Here is an 11550-nt window from a genome sequence, read left to right on the forward strand (position 1 = left end):
AAGAGCATGAAGTCTCCAGCACCCCGGAATATCCCTGCTTGGCCACTGTTGGCTATGTTGGAAGGAAAGATAAAGGAAGATTGGAACTCAGTGTGGAGAATCAAAAAATCTCTTTTGACCTCTTTGAAGCCATGAAACACTCAGATGTAGGTGATGCCTATTTCGAGGAAGAAGAGGTGGAGTAGGAAATAGCATTATCAGCTTCAACCATGGTACTACAATCTCCTTTGGAAAGAGAACCTGATTATGGGATAGATTGCTCAGTTTGTGATGAAGAGCTTGATGATCCAAAAGACAGTTGTGTTGATCATGTGGTTTTTGAAGAATTGAAAAAAATGAAACCAACAGAAAAGCCCAAAGCAGAATTAAAGACCCTTCCAACACATTTAAAGTATGTATTCTTGGAAGATGATGAGACTAAACCTGTTATAATTAGCAGTGCTTTGAAGAAAGAAGAAGAGGATCAATTGGTGCAGATTTTAAAATGTCATAAAGCGGCTATTGGTTGGCACATTTCTGATCTAAAAGGGATTAGTCCATCATATTGTATGCACAAAATCAATTTGGAAGCCAATTATAAGTCTGTGCGACAACCTCAGAGAAGGTTGAATCCTATAATGAAGGAAGAAGTAAGAAAAGTAGTGCTCAAGTTATTAGAGGCGGGCCTCATCTATCCAATTTCAGACAGCTCATGGGTTAGTCCTGTTCAAGTCGTTCCAAGGAAATGAGGGATGACAGTGGTAAAAAATGATCGAAATGAACTAATTCCTACTAGAACAGTCACAGGATGGAGAATGTGTATTAATTATAGGAAGCTTAATGAAGCCATGAGAAAAGACCACTACCCGCTTCCCTTCATGGATCAAATGCTTAAGAGACTTGCAGGGCAATCTTTCTACTGTTTTTTTGGGTGGATACTTGGGTTACAACCAGATTGCAGTAGATCCCCAGGACCAAGAAAAGACATCATTCACATGTCCCTTCGGTGTTTTTGCTTATCGTCGCATGCCATTCGGTTTATGTAATGCCCCCGCTACTTTCCAGAGATGTATGATGGCTATTTTTGCTGACATGGTAGAAAAATGTATTGAAGTCTTTATGGATGATTTTTCAGTCTTTGGTGCATCTTTTGGAAATCGCTTAGCAAATTTAGAGAAAGTGTTATAGCGCTGTGAAGAATCCAATCTAGTGCTTAACTGGGAAAAATGTCACTTTATGGTTCAAGAAGGCATTGTGTTGGGATACAAGATCTCAAAAAAAAGGAATTGAGGTGGATAAAGCTAAATTAGATGTTATTGATAAACTTCCACCTCCAGTTAATGTGAAAGGAATATGCAGATTTTTGGGTCATGCAGGATTTTATCAGCGATTCATTAAAGACTTCTCAAAAATTGCTAAACCCCTAAGCAATCTGTTGAATAAGGAGGTTGTGTTTGTATTTAGTGGAGAATGTCCAGAAGCCTTTAACACTCTCAAAGCTAAATTGGTTTCTGCTCCTGCAATTACATCCCCAGACTGGGGACAAGAGTTTGAATTAATGTGTGATGCAAGTGATTATGCAGTAGGTGCTGTGTTGGAGCAGTGGAAAGGCAAAATGTTCCACACCATCTATTATGCTAGCAAAGTTTTGAATGATGCTTAGATTAACTATGCCACGACTGAAAAAGAATTGTTGGCAATTGTGTTTGCACTTGAGAAATTTCGGTCTTATCTGGTAGGATCAAAGATAGTGATTTACACTGATCACGCGGCAATTAAATATTTGTTACGCAAAGTTGATTCCAAGCCACGATTGATCAGATGGATACTGCTGCTTCAAGAATTTGATTTAGTCATTAAGGACAAGAAAGGTTCTGAAAATGTAGTAGCAGATCACCTATCTAGATTGGTGAATGATGATGTCACTTCAAAGGAGGTTGAAATAAGAGATAAATTCCCTGATGAATCTTTGTTTCTGATTTTAGGCAGACCCTGGTTTGCTGACATGGCTAATTTTAAGGCAGCAGGTGTCATACCTAAAGATCTCAATTGGCAGCAGAAAAAGAGATTTTTCTATGATGCTCGACATTATGTTTGGGATGATCCACACTTGTTCAAAGTAGGTGCAGATAATCTCCTTCGGAGATGTGTAACAAGTGGCCAAGGGCATATTGTGGCATTGTCACAACTCACCATGTGGCGGGCATTATGGCGAGACAAAACATCAGCCAAGGTCTTATAGTCAGGATTTTTTTGGCCAACACTCCTTAAAGAATCCCATCATCATGTCTTAAAGTGTGACCAATGTCAAAGAATGGGGGGAATTTCCCAAAGAAATGAGATGCCTCTGCAAAACATTGTGGAAGTTGAAGTTTTCTATTGTTGGGCTATTGATTTCATGGGTCCATTTCCTTCATCCGCAGGGAATGAATATATTCTGGTAGCTGTTGATTACGAGTCTAAATGGGTGGAAGCTATGGCCACTGCAAGGAATGATGCTAAGACTGTGGTGAAATTTATTAAGAAGAACATTTTTTCTTGATTTGGGGTACCTCGAATCCTTATCAGTGATGGTGGTTCGCACTTCTATTATACTCAGCTTCAAAAGGTATTAGGTCAATACCATGTGAATCATGGAGTGGCGTCCCCCTACCATCCGCAAACTAATGGGCAAGTCGAAGTATCCAATAGAGAATTAAAGAAAATACTAGAAAAAATAGTGGCATCAACCATAAAAGATTGGTCAGCCAAATTGGAAGATGCATTGTGGGCTTACAGAACTGCATACAAAACTCCAATTGGTTTGTCTCTTTTTCAACTGGTGTATGGCAAATCATGTCATCCAGGGCATATTGGGCACTGAAATTTCTAAACTTTGATGAGAAGGCATCCAGGGAGCATAGAAAGATCCAATTGTTGGAGCTAGAAGAAATGCGATTAACAGCTTATGAATCCTCACGACTTTACAAAAAGAAAGTCAAGAGATATCATGATAAGAAATTGTTGAAGAGAGAATTCAAACCGGGACAAGAGGTACTACTTTTTAATTCAAGATTGAAATTATTTCCTGGTAAGCTGAAGTCCAAATGGTCTAGACCCTTCGTTATCAAGAAAGTTCGATCTTATGGTGCAATAGAGCTATATGACCCACAATCTCAAATTCCTGATAGAACATGGGTTGTAAATGGCCAGAGGTTAAAACTGTACCATGGTGAAGAATTTACAAGGACACATAGCACTATTCATTTGATCACTCATTGAGGTAAAAGCGTCAAGCTAATGACGTTAAAGAAGCGCTTCCTGGGAGGCAACCCAGTTTTAATTTCTGTTATCTTTGTTTTTGCATGCATTTGATCATTTGGAACTTGCTGTATAATCTGTACTTTGGAATTTATCAGCCTATCTTTGAATGTAGATATAAGGGTTTCAATTTCTTGGAAAAGGACTAAAAAACAACTTAGAAAACATTTTCTGAAAAAAAATAGTCATTTCGCTAAGTGCAAGCTTCGTGCCAAGCGCGTCTTTGTTCATGCGCTGAGTCGCGAGTTTCAATCACTTAGCACCCAACCCTTGCATATAAGGAAGATTTGGTCCGCTAAGATGGCCAAGGCTGAGCTAAGCCAACTTCAATTCAATTTGAATTCAGCTAAGCTGCAGCCTGATCGCTAAGCCCATCATACACCTTGGCTAAGTTCGAGTCGTTGCCGCCAAGCTCATTTCTTTGCGGCCAGAACTGGGGTTCATGAAGCTAAGCGCCAGTCATGGCGTCTAAACTGAATTCCTTGCGACAATGTAAGCGTTAAGAAACAGCTTATCCTTAGCTAAGCACAACCCATTATCGCCAAGCTAAATTCCTTACTGCCAGAACTAAGGTGGATCCACCTCCTTCTCCTGAGCTTGAAATATTATCTCCTCCACCAGATCCTGCTCCACCTCTGATAATCATCTCCGATGAATCATCTGATGAAGATGCTGCCCCTCTTGGTTCACCATCTAGCAACATAGATGATGGTTCTGACTTTTCTGATTGGATGAACTACTAATTGGTTCTCCAGTTTGGACACTGATTTCCTTTTCCGACTATTATTATTATTATAATTATAATTTCAGTACAATATTTCTTTTATGTTTATATACATTGCTAGTTTTATTTATGGATAGTTGGTTTGCTTATTCTAAAGCATTTTGAACAGTTTAACTTGGTTTTTAATGATATGGCAGTGAAACACTTTTATTGACTTATGAAAATGGTTGTATGCCTTTATTTTGAATTGAATGCATGATTTTGATGGAATTTGTTTTTCTCTTCATGAGTTTGAGCAAGTGTGTATGTTATACAAAGAAAGAACAAGAATGTGAACTTGCATTTAGAATTGTTAGTCAGTAGACAGATTGATTGAGAAAGAAAAGCTTGAACCAAAACTGATGAGAGTGTGAACTTAAACTGTGAGTGAACGACTAGCTGTGAGTAATAATGTTTGCATGAATCTCTGAATTTTAGAATGAAATGTATAAATGAGGACATGATGAAGGCCATGATTGTACATACACAAGCCTTTTGACCAAAAAGCTTACCTTGAATGATAATTATATCCTTTGCACCCTTTTTGAGCTGAATGATATTGTCAAAAATTTGAACCCTGAACTTAAATAATCATCTCCAGATACCTTGTTTAGATTCTAGGAGAGCATATAGTTCAAGGAAAATTTACCCCAAATTTAGGGGAGTGGAACTAATTGGGATGCAAAGAAAGAGATAAAGCATTAGCACACACAACACATAAGTTGTGTGTTAAAAAAAAGAGAGATAAGTGTGTTGATGTAACAAGGTCAAAAGCAAATGAAAGTGAAAAGCTAGTGAGCAAGCCAATTGTATTAAAAAGACCATTGGGATAAGTCTAGGATTTGTGCTCTCTTAGAATCTAAGCTTTTGAATCCTAGAAAAACCAATGAATTTTTGTAGCCAAGCCTCACTACAAGCCTGGGAAAGTCCTTCTGATTCTGTTTATACATTTTTTACTTTATGGCATGAGATGAAGTGCAAAGATTGGATCTCTTGTTAGTTGTTATTAATGAATAGCTCAAACACTTGTGCTTGAGTGAAACAGTAGTTGTGAGACTGTGGTTTAAGCTACTTCTCTTGATCTCTGTCTTATGCCTAACTCAATCTAATTGTTCAGGTTACATTTTATTCTTCTCTTTGGATAACTGCATACCTTGTGAAAGACAAGTGATGAGGGCATTTTACTTCATTATCTTATCATGCAATCAGTAATTTTTGCTGCATACACCTTTGTACATGATCACTGCATTTTAATATCACTTGAGGACAGGTAAGTTGTTCTCTTTTTGCTTGAGGACAAGCAAAACTGTAAATTTGGGGGAGTTGTTAATCGGTGAATACGACTAACTTTTGTGTATTAAACTTGTGTAAATTGTATCAAACTCCTCCAATTTATGGTTATTTTGTAGTGTTATAAGTATTTTCTGTTAAGTATAGGTAATAAATACTTAGTACGTCCATTTTGTGTGTTCAATAATCATTTTCTCTCAATTTCAGGTTAATTAGGCAAGCTTTGAAAAGTGTTATTTTTCACCTTCTCCCTAAGCCAATCCGCTGGCTTAGCAAGCGTCCACTAAGCGCAACACTCATTGGCTAAGCGCAAGGAAGAATCTGGAAGAAGATTAGTTGTGCAGGTTCGCTAAGCGCACCGCTTCAGTCCATCCGCTAAGCGAGAAAGGCACGCACTAAGCCGAAATTCACTAATGTGCGCTAAGCGGTCCAGAATTGCGCTAAGCGCACGAGCACGAACAAGGCCACCTATTTAAGCCTGAAATCAGATTTTGTGAAAGGAGTTTGGGCTGAGAGCTGAAGCTTTGCATGTCTAGTGATTCTAGAGAGAGAAAGGTCCAAGTTCCAGAGAGTTTTGAGAGATTTTGTTGTGTGAAGATCTGCAGAGACTAGAGCTTGAAAGGGAAGTTGTTCTGAGAGCTTGAGATGAGTTTGTGAGTGGTTATGAGATCCTAGAGGTGAAGGAGACATCCTCACCACTTGTATTTTTGCAATCTTTCATCTTGTTCTTCTCTTTGTTGTAAAAGAGGCTTCTTGGTTATGGAAAGCTAAATTCTCTGTTGGATCTTCCCTGTAAGTACTTGATGTAAATATCTTTCTCTATTTAATGATGTTTTGTGTGTTCTCTGTGCTATCTGCTTTTCATTCTAGTATGCCTTTACCTTGATCACGTAGATGCATGCTTTGTTTGGGTCATTCAACAGTGGAAACTGGTCTGATTTTGCTGACCTTGATAGGATAGGGCTAAGTTGTTGTACTATCACGAGGAATCAGGGTGTGATAATTTAGTTGTAGTGTGTTTGTCTTAATGCAGTCCTGGTTGAGTTTAGTCCAACAAGAGGAATCTGAGGATGATGTTTGATCAGGATTAGGCTAAACTATCATGAGGAATCGGGGTTTATCATCTCAGGAGACACCATAGGAACACATGAGCATTGTTAGATAGAGAATATCATTTTAGCATCAAGCACCTATTAGGAAGACCAACGCGTTTTCTACTTGTTTTTACACATCATTTCTCTCGCGTGATTTTCCTTTTTGCGTAGATAGTTTACATACCTATTCATATTCGCACTTAGATTTTCACACCAGACACCTATTTACTAAAATAGCTTACCAAGTAACACAAGTTCCCTTAGAGTTCGATACTCGGTTCTTGCCGTTTTATACTACTTGTGCGATCCGGTGCACTTAGCGGAAGCGAACAGCTAGCTAAACTCAAGCTTCATCCTCAGATCCCTCTTGTTGGACTATCCTTAAATTATGCAGCCCTTGTTGGTTTAGACTAATTTAAAGTAAGCTTCATCCGCAGATCCCTCATTTAAGACTAGCCTCAGCTCAAACAGCTTACGAAAGTTTAGACTAATTTAACCTAAGCTTCATCCTCAGATCCTTCTTTTTGGACTAGACTTAGATTTAACAACATTATCATCACAGCATATTAAGAAAACCAAAACTTAATCCACAGATCCTTCATTTAAGACTAAGTTTCAATCTTGCTTCTATCAAGTTCTAAGGCAACAGTACATTTCCCAATGCTAAAGTCACCTGACTAAACATACAAATGGGTGATCAGACCAAGAGCATGCAGAAATTAAGCATTGAAAGAAGCATTGAACATAGAAAACACAATCAATTAGATATTAAAGTAATTACATCAGTTGTTCCTTAGAAATTCCCAACAAGAGTGTTTAGCCTGCCATACAGAAAAACCCTAACACAATTGAGATTAAGAGTAGAGAATAATTGTTCCTTACACAAAAAGGGGGATCCCTCCTCCTCTTCTCAGCATCTCTTAATCACTCTACAACTCACTAATCTCTCTCTAATTACAAAACCTAGGTCTCTCTGCAAAAACTGCTCCTTTTGCTGCCTCCAGAGCTCTTTTCTCGAAATAGGCATTGTGGTGTGCTCTGACTTCTATGTGTGATGGTGATTCTCTAGATTGTTACCCTAATTATGCACAAAACAGCTTTAAATAGGCTCTGAACCCGCGACGTTGCGCTTAGCGCCACCCTCGCGCTTAGTGCGAGTAAGTGGATTAGAGCTTAGCGCTAGTCATGCGCTGAGCCTGGCTGAAGACAACCGTTGTGCTTAGCGCACTGATCTCACGCTTAGCGCGCGGCCTTGAAACTGATGCTCTGCCAGATTCTTCTATCACGCTAAGAGCACTAAAGTTGTGCTTAGCGATGGATGCGCGCTGAGCCCAAATTGTGAGCTGAGCGCAACTACCACTTTTAGCACTTCAAGATTTAGCCTCTTTTAACCTGAAATTGAATAGATTTCATCATTAAATCCAATGGAAAGTATTCTAGAAAACAAGATTTATTGAGAAATCCCTACAAAAATAACTATAAATTAGGGAAACTATACAAGTTTTGGAAAATGTTTTCTATACAAAAGTTAGTCGTATAAGACAACTAACAAACTCCCTCAAATTTACAGTTTTTCTTGTCCTCAAGCAAAAAAAGAACAGTTCACTTGTCCTCAAGTGACAAATTTCAGTGGTCACTCAAAAATGGTGTTTGCTTCACAGAAAAATTCAATCATATGAAATGAATATCATGGAATGCTTCAATCAATTGCTTTTCACAAACATGCAGCTTTTCAAAGATAGGAACATACGCATTAGTGTCACAACTTAAATAAGCTAGTAAGAATTGCAGAAATCAAGGAAGGATCATCAACCAAAACCTCACAGTCATTGTTTCACTCAAGCTCAAGTGTTAAGGTTCATTCCATCATAAACAACTAACACAAGTCCCAACCTTTGCATTTCATCTCATATCATACAGTAATGAACACACAAAATGAATCTGAAGGACTTTCTAGGCTTGTAATGGGGTTAGGCTGCCAACAAATCATGGTTTTTCTAGGATTCAAAGGCTTAGGTTCTAGGAGAGCATTCATCCATAGATAAACCTTTACTTTTTCATTCATTCCTACCCCATACTTGCCTTTTATTTAGGCACTCAGCTTTCATTCCTGGAATTACAACATACACACTTGTTAGATTGATCCATATTTACAGTTTTTTTTTTTACATAGATATACAAAAACAGTATATGTATGTGTTGCTCTATTTTTACCATTTTATTCCTTTACCCAATATCTCCCCCAAATTTGGAACAAATTTGCTTTGAACCAAGCTTCTTGTGGATGATGCTCTTCTACAACTTAAGACAAGGTAGTAGGAAATAACATTGTATAGGCTCAAGGTTCAATCAATCAATAATTCATTCAACTCAAACTGGGTGCAAGGGATATTATTCGAGCACAGGGTCAGCTTTTTGGCTAAGTGGTTATCATAATCAAACATGGCCTTCATCATCCTCAATTTCATGCATTCAATCCATACTTCAGATATTCATGCAAAAATCAGTACTAAATGATAGTCATTTCTCTCAAAATTTTAGGATCACACTCTCACTGGGATACAGTCGATGCATTCCTTCACAATCAATCTGACAAACTGACTAACATTTTCAGTCATACTTCCAATCACATGTTCATTCTCTTCTAATGTCTGCAAGCTTGATCAAAACAAACACCTAATCATTCCAATCCACTCAATTCATACATTTGCTCAATCAATTCAAACACAACCATTCATTTCAAACAAAAACAACCACTAAATCAAATTCAACCAATTCATTGTTCAAACAAGCTTTTTGTACAAGCAAACTAAATGACTGAAATCAAAACAACTGAAACATAAATCAAACTCAAAAGCAAACTAAATATTGATAAACTAAAGTGTTCATAATTTGCAAAATTTAAAACAAAACAGAATTTAAATGTCTTAATCCTCCTGTGGCTGATCTTCATTCAGATCCAGTATTGGAGCTGCTGATGAATCTTGAATGGTGAGCTGCTCATGCTCTAATACTGGTGCAGATGGTTGGGTATCCTCAGCTAGCATGGTGTCTTCAGGAATAGGTGCATCCTCAGAAATAGCTGTAGGGGCAGAGATGGCTCTGGGATAGGGTCTGGTAAAGGTACTTCCTCCTGAGCCACCACTGATTCAGAAACAAATTCAAAGGGCTCAAGAGGAGTAGGCTCATCCTCCTCTACTGGTATCTCTAGCTCAGGCTCTTGGGCTGCAGAGGCCCCACCCCCTCCGAAAGGAGAAGGCTAGGCTCCTGGTCAGGCCACCTGTGTGTCAAACTCATCCATGCTCATGATGGATGGCAGGCCCAAGCTCTAAAGGCTCTACATGATAATGGCCTGCCCCCTGTGTAAGCTCTGGAGCATAGAATGAAGCATCTCTGGTGTAAATAAAAACTGTGATGGTCCAAAAGATGAAAGGGTTGGAAGCTGAAATGGAAATGGAGCAGGAATAATTGGAGTCGAACTGGGAGGTGCTGGAGTTGTGGATGAAGAAGGTGTGGTTGTCTCTGGTGCTGCTGAAGTAGTAGGGGCCTCTGTTCTCTTGCCCCTGGTCTTCTTAGGCCCTCTGAATGTGACTATTGGATCATCCAGATTCCAATAGTTCTTCTTAATGTACGCCAAGTTAATGGCGGGGCTGAGGCTCTCCAGGGATCTAGAATCTGATGTGACTCCTCTAGCTTTACACAAAGCTGTGATTAAGGCTGGAAATCCAAGCCTAGAGGAGTCATGTTGTGTTATAAGAGAGATCTAGTGAGAGATGAGGCAACCCACATTCATATCCATCTTCATTATGATCCCATAGATTAACTTTGCCCTATCTAGTGTGACATCAGATGTGTGCCCTATCTAGTGTGACATCAGATGTGTGGGAGGTAGGAACCAAGTTAGAGAAGGAAGCAACGCTCCATGTCTGAGCTAAAGTGGTCATGTTCTTCCTTAGGATCTTCAAAGGCTAACCATCAGCATTTAGCTCGAATCCCCTCCCTGGGATACAGAGCTTAGCAGCCAACTCTTGAGGATCAGGCCTCAGGAGTGCAAACCTAGAATAAGCATAGAGATTCTCCCCCTCTTCCAAAATTACAGGGGGCTTCAGGAAGGTGTTCAAAGTATCTTCATCAAATTTGATCAAATGACCTCTGACCCTCACCTGCTTGAGTGACTTGTCTTCCGGGTCGTAGAGGTTAGCATAAAATTCCTTCACAATGGCAACATTGATGCTGTCATTAGTAAAATTTGTCAATTCTTCATCCTATTTCCTTTTCTCGAGTTCCTCCTTGAACTCATCAAACTTGGTGTAATATACTACCACATTGCTCTCTAGAAGCAGTTTCCTAGGCACAATTATATCAGTGTACCTCTCCCAAGCTTCTTGAGAATGAAACCTAGATCTGTCAAATCTTGCTTGGGTAGAGGAAGAAGCAAGAGACTTTCTCTTCTTGGAAGCCATCTAAAAATATAAGATCAAGCAACAAAAGATTAGCACAGGTTAGTTTCAACAAAAACAGAAAAATAAAACTAAAAACTAAATTGGGTGCTTAGCGCAGCAAGCTAGGGTTAGCGTGCCTTATAAAATTTTACTCGTGGGCTAAGCGCAGCAGACTCGCGCTTAGCCTAAAGACACATAAAATATTTTTCTGCAGATTAGGTTTAGCGCAGCATGCTAGGCTTAGCCTAAGCGTACAATTTTCAAAATAGAAGAGGGTATGGGCTTAGCGCAGCATGGCGCATTTAGCTTAGCCTCACCAGAATGACCCTAAGGCTTAGCGCACAGGGCGCACTTAGCCTAACTAATAAAACTCAAAGACAGTGAGAGAGTTGAGCTTAGCACAGCAGGGCACGCTTAGCTCAACCTCCTCGACACACAACAAGGGCTTAGCACAAGAAGCTCGCGCTATACCTTATTCAAAGGATGAAAACACAGAACCTAGATTGCGCTTAGCGTGGCAAGCTAGGCTTAGCGCCTAAAGTATTCTTAGTGTCTAAAACACTTGTGACACTTAGCACGAAGGCGTGCTTAGCACCTCCATCGTTTTTGTTCATCAGAATTGATGAACACGCTTAGTGCAAGGTCCGCTTAGCGCGTTCATCTGGAAATCCAAAAATTTAAC

Source organism: Glycine soja, chromosome 10 (assembly GCF_004193775.1).
Source record: "Glycine soja cultivar W05 chromosome 10, ASM419377v2, whole genome shotgun sequence".
Taxonomy (NCBI): domain Eukaryota; kingdom Viridiplantae; phylum Streptophyta; class Magnoliopsida; order Fabales; family Fabaceae; genus Glycine; species Glycine soja.